We start from the raw sequence: 11,895 nt of genomic DNA, 5'->3' as shown, positions 1-11,895 counted from the left end.
TCTCAAGAGTCAAACTCTCCGTGTTAGCATGGAATGAGTTTCTTGTTAATGCTTGGCTCTTCCTATAGGTTTCTGTTTAATAGTCTGGGCTCATCTGCATCACTACTGTCCAGACACACCTGCTGGCACTTATTTGTCACTAGAACATAATGGAAAGGGGCTCTGATACGATTGTTTCCTTAATGACAGCCTGGAAATGAAACTGCTAAGAAAATTGCCTTGAGGTTCAAACAGTAAGTAATGAATAGCAACTGGATGAGTTAAAAGCCTTCCATCTTATTTTTCCTAGCCACCTTTTTTTTTTTTTTTCTTTTTGCGGTACGTGGGCCTCTCACTGTTGTGGCCTCTCCCGTTGCGGAGCACAGGCTCCGGACGCGCAGGCTCAGCGGCCATGGCTCACGGGCCCAGCCACTCCGCGGCATGTGGGATCTTCCCGGACCGGGGCACGAACCTGTGTCCCCTGCATCGGCAGGCGGACTCTCAAGGTCCCACCCACCGTTTTTTTTTTTTTAAAAAGGGAAGCCCCCACCTTTTTTTTAAAAAAAGAAATATTGAAAACAATCATGATAGTTTTAGATTATTAGTTAATTTTCAGGTGCAAAGAAATGGCATCCTTACAGAAGGAAGAAGATATTCTCCTCACTGAAGTCATTCTGTTCCATCAGGAATTGGAGGATTTTTGATGAAATCATTCCTTGTCAAGATACCTAAAGCGTTAGATCAGGTACTACTGATAAATGACAAAAGGGAATACTGATAAACTTTAGTATGACAAATTATTTATATAGGATAAGCTGCTTATTTCCTAGGAAAAAAATATGTTACTAATATTAACTCAATAAAAAAGAGAGAAACTCATCAGTTTCACAATGCCAATTACAAGGTAGTGAAGAAATATATCCCCCAAATTTCATGACATCTGATTTATTTGAAGGGCAAGCTCTATGAAAATTTCAAGTTACAAGTTCAATTTCAAGTTCAAGTTACACACGGCTCCCACGTTGTGAATTCTCTGTGAGTGTAGTTTAAAGAATGTTTCCTTCACAATGTCAGGCTGCTATAACACGGATATTTTTAAATGCAAAGAAAAACGAAAAACAGAATAATTAAACTTCCATCAAGCATACAAAGGCAACAATGAAAATAAAACATTAGCAATCTTAATGCACTGGTCAGAGAAGACACACTGTTTCCAAATGGCATTTATTCCAGCAACGAGAGGATGGTTCAATATTATGTAATCTATTAAAATATCATATGAACATTGGAAGAGGAAAATAATGCGATCACAGCAAAGTGTACAGGGGGAAAATTAATGATCACAAAACCATGTCAAATAGGGAAAATTACTTTTTGTACAAGAAACTTCCAGCAAGCATAATATAATGATAGAGTACTTGGCTGCAGGCGGGTTTGGAGATAATGCACTTCTACATGGAGAACAAAATGCCAATTTCTCCTTCCCCGACTTCAGGTACATTCCCAGGAATGCTCCAAGTTCCCCTGGAGCATTAGGATATGGACCAAACTGACCCACCCCTAAAAAGCCCATAGAAAGCTTAGTCCTGTATCTCCTCAGACTGTTGGTTCCCAGAGAAGACGACCCAAGAGTTCCTAGAAAAATCTTCTTTGCTGGTCTCTTGCAAGTCAAGAAGGATCTGGGGAAGATGACGACGACGGAGCCAGGCTGTGTTAGGGAACCAACACACATTAAAAAAAATACCTAAGCCGTCTGGTGTGAACTGGTTGAGATGTGCTTTTGACATTGCAATAAAAATCTATTGCAACATCTATTTTTAACGTATCTTGCTTGGGGCGGGTATATTCCAGTAACATAGGAGGGAAATTTTGAGGTTATTGGTGGGCTACAATGTAGAGAATCATTTCCCCAAATGTTGCCTGTATGCTGATAATTCTTCACGATATTAGTAGGTGTTTTACACACATATACTCACATATACAACATACACAAGCAAAGGAGAGCTTTGTGAACATATACGTTTGGGCAGTGCTGGGTTAAAAAATTAAAACAGCCTTCTTCACCAAGAGATGCCAGGGTGTTGCATATGTTTATGGTCAGTATGACTGTCTGTATGGGAGGACTTCCAAGACTGGTGTTTCCTACACTTATTTCATCTGCAGAAAATTAGTCCATGAAGCGTACATTGGGAAACACTGTTTTACGCTACTGACGGTTCCATTTTCATGTGTCTGTTGGTTAATTTCTTGTAACCAATCCTCCACAGAATGCAAAATACAGAGCATAGCAAAATTAGTGTAGACTTGCTCTGTATAAACTATAAAAAGTATACTTAATTTAACTCAATGTAAGCCCAGTAAGTTGAAGGCTATGAGAAAATAATACCAAAGCAGACATTCCTTGTTAATTATAGACAAACAGTCAAAATGAGTGAAAGGGCCATGATTGACCTACTAAGATTCACATCATTGTAGATTCAGTGGCTCAAAAAAGTTAAATAAAGTCATACACTGAGCTAACCAGCCTTTTGTGCTTTTCTTTTTTATTTTTAACTCTAGAAAAACAGCTGCAATAAATGATAGAAGTAGCAACATAGGAAATTTTTCATTGTCAAAAATATAGCTGTGACAGTTATAAGAATCATATCTGCACCCCCACAGACAGTTATTTCCAAAACAACAAAGAGTAATAAAGACAGGCACCAATATGACCATCCCAGGTCATGATAGTTCAAGCATAGCTGATTTGACTAATCCCAGATGATGAAATTTTTTTAAACTAAATTTATCAGGAAAACCATTCCACAAAATGAAAATCAATTGTTAGACATAAAAAATAGATATTGTAAGAGTTTATCATCCTATAGGAGCACTTAGAAGTAGAAGTTACCTAATACCAGAACAAAACAATGGACAAGTGACACAAATTATAAATGAAAAGGGAAGAAAAAAAGCAGATGGCTGTTAGCATGAAAAACAACTTCCTGCGTTATAGCAGGAAAACATGAAAAACATTTTAACTAACAAGCTGGCAGCTGATATACTCTTAGTAGGATTGCAAACATTTTAGAATGTTCCTGGAAAGCTACTTGAGCACTGACATTGAGTCTTTACAATGTTCATAACTTTTGACCACATAATTTCAGTTTTAGGAGTATTTCCTAAAGGCACTGTCAGAATGCTCTTAAGAGATTTGTGTGCATGAATGGTGATCATCATATTGTTTATTATACCAAAAAAATTGGAAGCAAAATGTAAATTGACTAAAGAACATAATCGTATTTTGATATATGTAGTGTAGCCACAGAAGGAAACAGTGCTTATGATTTGATGTTATGTGAAAAAAGCAGGATATAAAAAATATATACAGTTGGTTCCCATTATGTTAAAAATATATTTTGAGATTTCAGGCTAGAGTATCAGTATGAGTTTGGACATCTCAGCTCCATGAACCCACTCAGATTTTCTCTACATAAATAGCTAAAAATTGAAATTGAAAAGCTTGCCTCCCTCAAAGGGATTATCTATATACCAGAACTGATTGAAAGAAGGAGTAACTATTGGAAAATTTCTCATCAATTTACACACACACACACACACACACTATTCAAGAGGAAGTATCTATGTAAATTAGAAATGAAAGTCATGGAGAAGCAAATCGAAATCAGAGATTAAAGAAGGGAGACAAAAAAAAAAAAAAAGCAAGTGGTGGAGACAATGAACAGCAGCAGACGGGTGCTAAAGAAAACCAAACTGTCCAAATAAAAAAACAATTATGAGGAAGTAACAGCAAACCCAGAAAGCGGAAAACTGGAGAGAACAGTGGACAGAAAGTTAAGTAAAAAGCAGATAGATGGCCGACTCAGAATTCCTACCTAGGTCGAAGGACACCCTGCAAACCAGAAGCCACAGAAGCACAGGAAGAAGAAGACTTGACCAAAGAAGGAACCTTAGGCTCCAGATCAAAGGGACGCCCCCAGGACCAAGTAAAATCCTGCAAACACCTCCCGCCGTACGAAGACTGTAAACTGTGCTGGGCACCCCAGACCTCTGACCGAAGGGGAAACGTCTCCCAGAAGCTGGAGGGCTCCCCACAGCCAGATGGTTACTCATGAGAGGCGCCAGCACAAGCCCAGGGAAAGACCGTACTCTCCGGATAATAATGTGCTTAGACAGGTAATGCCAACAACCAAGAAATTAACTTAAAAAGGAACTCAGGGGGCTTCCCTGGTGGCGCAGTGGTTGAGAGTCTGCCTGCCAATGCAGGGAATACGGGTTCGTGGCCCGGTCCGGGAAGATCCCACATGCTGCGGAGCGGCTGGGCCCATGAGCCATGGCCGCTGAGCCTGCGCGTCCGGAGCCTGTGCTCCACAACGGGAGAGGCCACAACAGTGAGAGGCCCGCGTACCAAAAAAAAAAAAAAAAAAAGGAACTCAGGAAAGGAAATCGGGGTGGAAAAGGGCTGAAGGCAAAGGTGTGCATTGGAATTGCTGTGAACGTGCTTACAGATGGGGGCAAATGTTAGAAAAACTAGACAAAAGGATCAGAATAATGTTGACAAGAGCATAACATAGCTTCAGTTATGAAAATAACACACCCAGAAATGAGCCCGTGGAGTCGGGGCGGGGGGTGTAGGTGTGTGCCCGTGTTTGTGGATATTTAAAATATAAAGGCAACATCTCCAACCGCTGAGGAGAGGAAGGAAGCAAAAGATAGATCCCCACTTTACACCGCACACCAAAATGATCCAGGTAGGACACAAATCTTATTTAGGAAGGTGTAAAAGAATGATAAGAAAATATAAATGAAGGTTTATTTTGATCTGTGTTAGAGAAAGCTTTTCCACTCACGGTAAAGTTGGTGTGTGCTTGAAAGAATTTTGAGTATAAAACTAAGTAGACAAAAAGCAAAGAAATGTGATTATCACAACATGTATCTGAGAGAAAAGGTTACAATTCTTAATCTATCGATTGCTCCTGTAAATCAATAAACAACAGCAACAAAGATGCTCACATAAAAGAAAGATTAAGGACTTCCCTGGTGGTCCAGTGGGTGAGACTCCACGCTCCCAATGCAGGGGGCTGGGGTTCGATCCCTGGTCGGGGAACTAGATCCCACCTGCCACAACTAAGAAGTGTGCATGCTGCAACTAAAGATCCCACGTGACACAACTAAGACCCAGCACAGCCAAAATAAATAAATAATGTTAAAAATAAATAAAGCCTTTAAAAAGAAGATTAAATATTTGAAGCCAGGGCTTCCCTGGTGGCGCAGTGGTTGAGAGTCCTCCTGCCAATGCAGGGGACACGGGTTTGTGTCCCGGTCCGGGAAGATCCCACATGCCACGGAGTGGCTGGGCCCGTGAGCCATGGCCACTGAGCCTGCCCGTCCGGAGCCTGTGCTCCACAACGGGAGAGGCCACACACAATAGTGAGAGGCCCACGTACAGCAAAAAAAAAAAAATTGAAGCCTGTTCAGAAAGGAAATTAATTAAATAAATAAATAAGACAAAATATTTAATGTCATTAGAAGTCAAAGGTAGATAAACTAGAACTATAATTCTAAGTAATTTTTGCCTACAAAATTGTTAAACATTTGAAATATGTAATGGCCAAAATTTGTGAGTGGGGCTCGTTTTTTACATATAATATCCAGTACTTCTACCTCATGACCTTTATCATAATTTGTAACAACATAGTTACATACCAGATTCGGTGGGTTTTTTTGTTTATTTGGTTGGTCGGTTTGTCTTTTTAAGTTTAAAAACTCTCTGTACAAGTTTTATAGGTTACACTCTATTTACAGTGATTACAAAGTATTGGCTCTATTGCCCGTGTTGTACAATACATCCTTGTAGCCTGTCTTACGCCCAATAGTTTGTACCACCCAGCGCCTCACCCCAAACGACCCCTCCCGCACTCTCCCCACTGGTCACCACTAGTTTACTCTCTATATCTGGGAGCCTGCTTCTTTTTCGTTGTGGTTGTTGTTATATTCACTAGATTGTTGTATTTTTTAGATTCCACATATAAGTGAGATCATACAGTCTTCATCTTTCTCTGTCTGACTTGTTTCACTCAGTATGATCATCTTTAGGTCCATCCATGTTGCTGCAAATGGCATTATTTCCTTCTTTTTTAGGGCTGAGTAATATTCCATTGTATACGTGTACCACATCTTCTTTATCTATTCATCTGCCGATGGACATCTAGGTTGTTTCCATGTCTTGGCTGTTGTGAATAGTGCTGCTATGAGCATAGGGGTGCACATATCTTTTCTAATTAGTGTTTTCATTTCTTTTCAGATATATACTCAGGAGAGGTATACACTGGCAGTTCATAATGGGTTTGTTTTTAAAATTTAAGTCTCTCTCACTAAAAGATCAGTATCAGGAAGGTGAGATTCATATTTTTTTTCTACTGTATATTCCTGAAACACAGTAGGACTTAGTCAATATTAATCCAAAGGATGAGTGAGTGTTGATAGACTCTCGGTCCCTGCTCAGGGTCCTATAAACACACTCCTTCCTGGATGGCATTGTGGAAGTATGTGCCCACATTTCATAAAATGTACCTCCTCACTGAATCAGCGATTCCAAGCCCACTCGTTTATCTCAAAGAAAAGCAGTCTTATCTTTCACTCTGATTGAATGGGCATCTATATTTACCTCACTTTCCTGGGAAAAGGTCTCTAAATGAAAATAAGTGATAGGAAGAGGATAATAAATCCATTATACTGTGGAAAAGAGGAAAAAGTGAATGGTAGCACCGAAGAATTTGAGGAAGGTGCAGGCACTCGGGCACCAGAGGGAAAGGAAAGCAGAAAAGAACCCCAGATTGGCTCAGGGCGGAAGGGAGCGGACAGGAGACCACGCCAGCCCTTGCAGGGAGAAGGAACGGAGCAAAAACTAAACGACAGAGCAAGACGGTCCAGAAAAAAACTGGCCCAGCCCTGCAACTCTTCTTCCTCCGCTTCTTGGAACAGCCAGCTGCAGCGTTAGTCCACAGGCTAAAGCCCTAAGACCACATCCATCAATGAAGATGGGGTGCCGCCTGTGTTAGAAGTGGACCGGGGCAGGGTGGAGGCTTCAGATCGGCCCTCTCCAGGGTCAGTGATTCCTAGCATCAGTTATCCAGGAGTTTTCAGCCAGCCTGCCAAGACCCACCCACAAACCCACAGGGGAGCGGCTACCCTGTCGGGGAACCTATTGACCAGTAAACCTGCTTCAGGTACCTTCACCTGCTGGGGTTTTTTGTCTCATTTCCCAGGTGGCTAGGCTCCTGCATTCCCCCCCGCAAGCTAAAATCAGAGATCAGTTAATTTAAAAAAAAATCAGAGATCAATCGTAGGAAGAAGAAAGAGGAGGAGGAAGAGATGGAGGAAAAGCAAGAATTTTAAAGAGAAAGAAGAAAAAGAAGAAAGAAGGTGGGGGATAGGAGGGAGAGGAGGGGAGAAGAGGAAAGAATAGGAGGGGGAGGAGATGTATCTGAAGTTGTCGCAGGAGACCCTTAGTGCTGGGGCCAGAATGCATCTTCTGGTCCCCACTCCATGGAGAGAAGCCATCCACCCGCTCTGTGCATCCAATGCAAAAAGGATGTACACCAGGCTGCCAACGATTCTCTCAACCTCCTGCTCCCACTTTTTTGGGGGAATCACTGGATCTTGTAGTGGGATTCAGACTTCTACCTGCACCACAAGGGTTTTCTCTTGGCCTGACTGATACAGTCCAGCCACCGTTGATCCAACAAGACCTTCAACCGTAGAGATGCCCTGACCACTGGGAGACACAGACAACATGAAGGAAAGTCACAGCGAGCAGACCAAGATGTAAGGCTCTGCGGGTGGATGTCTGCTGTGGAATTTAACCACGAGTGTAGCAAAATCAAGTCTAAGGACCATGATGCAGGTATGGGGGAAATGCAAGGCCATCTTTCTAAGCTTTGGGGAAATGAGCGTAGAGGGCGGGAAATCTGACCTTATTTTAAAAGATAAGTAGAATCTGGGTAGAGAAGAAAGGTAGAAGGAAGGTGGCTTTTATTGTTTGTTTTGTTTCGTTTTATTGAACTATAGCTGATTGAGAGGGCGGGTGCTTTTACTCAAAGGGTTGACCTCTACCCACTGCAACAGCACCTCCTTATACTTATTAGAGATGCAGTTTCTCAGGATCCATAGACGTGCTGACCCAGAAACCTCAGAGAACGGACCCATTTATCTGTTCGGAGAAGTCTTCTAAGTGGTCCTATCTCATTCAAGTTTGAGAATCACTCCTCTAGGCAAACCGACCATCAGATATGAAAGCAGAGGGGCCTGGGGGAATAAACAAACGTGATATGTCTAGGGAGACACTAGGATTCTAAATTGAGTCCAAGATGTGATGCTTGCAAAATAATTTCTCCCCACCCCCCTCCTCTCTGAGAGGCTCTCTAAGACCAGCAGGTAAGCCCAGGGTTTTCTTGAGAAGAGCTAGTAGCAGGGCATGTGAAGATGTATCAGCTGGAAAGAGCTTCTTTCCTGAATTATCTGATAAAACTTCATGAGGATGTCTGCCTGGAATGCAGATGCAATCCTGGAGGTGAAGCAGCCATTGTATGATCATGAAGAAGAAAACCAAACTCTAAGGTTGGAGTGGCAGGAAGATAGAATTAACCTGGGTCCTTAACATCTATGTTGAACCTTAGACTGCCCACCTACCTATTTTTTCTTATTTGGCAAAAATAAGTGTTTTCTGGTTAAATCACTTTAGTTTGGCTTTCCTCTGGAAGGCAGACTAATACAATATTAGCTGATATAAAAGGTGTTTCAGAATCTAGTAAAACAAATAAATGAACAAAACATTGAAAATAAATAAATCAGAACCATTTGTTCATTAGGCAAAGACTCTTACTAAAAATAAGAAAAGAGAAAGGAGATTCTATCCCAGTATACAAGCTTCAGAGGAGCTGCGAATACCACCTGGGGTAAATTTTTGTTAAGAATATAGGTTTCTCTTTGTACAGATGGAAAGGACCAGTGACATACGGTGTGTGCTACTGCTTCAGAGACCCATAGAGGTAACTGTCTCTCCCCCAATAACTTTTCTAGGTCATTACTAACCAAAAATGAAAAAGGTGAGAATATCACAGTACATGCATTGGTCAGCTAAATGTTTGCTTTACAATATCCAATGCTAAAGTTAAATTTACTATGGGTCATTTATAATAAAGTAAGTCTTACCTGACGCACGTAGAAACGAAAAGAAACACACAATAGAAATATGGGGATAGTTAAATCCTAGGCAAAGAACAGACCTCCCTCTTGGCTCTAAGGTGATGGGTAACTCTTGGAGTTGGAAAGTGTCACAATGTTTTCTAACAGCGCATTACAAAATGACAGCAAAGGGCTCATGGAAGTCTGAAGAGCCAGCAGGAAAGAAACCAGATCTAACATGCTTTTTTTTTTTTTTTAAACTTGTACACTGTCATTTGCAAGATACACTGAAGGATTATTTCCTCTTCAGCTGAGAGATATCATAAAATAGAGCCCGTGTATGTGTGCTAGAAACTACATGGTATGAACCCTGTATGTTTTTTCTGTGTGAGCTTAACTTACTATCTGTTGATGCAGGTTATCAGGAGGGAAATTCTCTTTCCCATGAAGTTTTAATGCAGAGCAAATTGATTTAAATTGCAGCCAGTGATTGGTTTTAGATAGGGATGATTAAATCTGAATGCAGTTCTGGGTCTGAGCTCTGTCATTTCTGTCGTGAAACAGCAATTGTAATATTTGCATAGACGCTTCTCTTAGTTGGTTCCATAAAGAGGTAGGGGACTGGATTCTTTCATGGCCTTGGTGGCAGGGAACGCTCACTCCATTTTGAGAATTTCTCTTTAAAATATGGTTTAGGGTCAGCAAACGTTGGTGAATGTCCAGCTAATCCACACTTTCTCCACATTTGTTATTGCCAGTCTTTCCAAGTTTCAGTAATTTAGTCATTCTGGTACGTAGTGGTTTTAATTTTAATTTCCCTAAGACTAACCAAGTTGAGTACCCTTTAAAAATATATATATATATGTGTGTGTATATAAATATATATTTGAGAAACATACAACATGAAAGTCACAGTGAGCAAAAAAGAAAAGATATATATATATAATATGAACATTTGTATCTTAGACATCATATATAATATATAAAAACAAATCAACATATTTGTAATATATAAACATTTATATTTAAAATATTAAATATGTGTATGTGTGCGTGTGTGTGTGTGTGTGTGTGTGTGTATTTGGCCATTTAGGTATCATTTCCTCTTTTTTTTCTGGTATCTGTCTTAGATTTTTAATCTATAAAAATCCCAAGGTATCCAATAAATGCCTTCTTTTTTCTTCTCCCCTTATTCCGTGCATTCTTTTTACCCCAAGTATTTATAAATAAAATAATTTTACAAGTAAGATTGAAAAGCAGGTTTAGCAGAGAAAACTGTTTCCTCTTGGAGCTTCCCCCCTGCCAGTATACCACACAGACCTGCATGAACCTGTGACTTTGAACGGGGAGAGGATTGTGTGTGACCGCTGTGACTGGCGATACAGCCCAGTTTTAGAAATGAAGGTCCTGTCTTGGCTCTATTTATTATACAGTGCAACTCTGGGCATGTTGTTCAAACTCTCCACACCTTGTTTTCTTTACCCATAAAATGATCCAATCAGTTACTTGAGGATTGAATGAAGCAGGGTCTGTATTTCTCATAATTTCTATATTTACTTACTTAATAGAATCTCACAGATGTCGAGGTGCTATTACATCTTATCCCCAGCTACCTGGACTCATATATGAGTTTCTTTAACTACAGGCTGGACTCATGTCTGGGGTTTCTTTAATTAAAATCTGGTTAACAGAGTAAAGGAAGAAGTCAAAAACCTGCTTCAATGCATTTTTGAGTAGTTACTTGTATTTCACAGATTTTGCCAATTTTGAGGATACAATTTCCCTATTTAGATAAATAATACTAGTCATGATGCCTTGATCACTGTGTTAGGACTTACTCCATGGGACATGAAACTGCAAAAAGAAACAATAAATAACCCCAGGGAAGCTGGCCACGTTCTTTGAATCGCTGAAAGCAGAGAATACCTCAGAATATAGATGGAAATATTTCAGTATATGTTGAAAGTGATCATTAGAAACATCTGTTTGGTCTGGTCCCCTAGAGGCTTATGAAGAATACCAGTAATAATAATGCTCATTAGCAGAACATTATTTCTCTTTATTCGATCTGTCACTTAATCCAATTAAAATGTGCTTGGAGACATCTCAGGAGGAAAGATTTCAATTGTACCCATCTAGTTTCAAAGGCAAGCAGATTTAATAAAGTTCCGTATTTTAAGAAAACCCCAGTAACATCGAGAAGATGCTCTTTTTTAAAAAATCTTATTTTATTGAAGCATAGTTGATTTACAATGTCATGTCAATTTCTGCTGTACAGCACAGTGCCTCAGTTATCCATATGCATACATTCTTTTCATGTTCTTTTCCATTATGGTTTATCACAGGATACTGAATATAGTTTTCTGTGCTGTACAGTAGGACCTTGTTGTTTATCCATTCTATATGTAATATGTAATTCTCTATGTAATTGTTTGCATCTGCTAATCCCAAATGCAAATGGCGTCATTTCCTTCTTTGGTAACGCTGAGTAATATTCCATTGTATATATGTCCTATATCTTCTTTATCCATTCCTCTGTCAGTGGACACTTAGGTTGCTTCCATGTCCTGGCTGTTGTAAAGAGTGCTGCTATGAATATTGAGGTGCATGTATCTTTTCGAGTTAGAGTTTTTTCTGGATATACGCCCAGGTATGGGATGGCTGGGTCATATGGTAGCTCTATCTTTAGTTTTTTAAGGGACCCCCATACTGTTCTCCATAGCAGCTACA

Source organism: Hyperoodon ampullatus (assembly GCF_949752795.1).
Source record: "Hyperoodon ampullatus genome assembly, chromosome: X".
NCBI classification, from domain to species: domain Eukaryota; kingdom Metazoa; phylum Chordata; class Mammalia; order Artiodactyla; family Ziphiidae; genus Hyperoodon; species Hyperoodon ampullatus.
Note: the sequence above shows the minus strand (reverse complement) of the source record.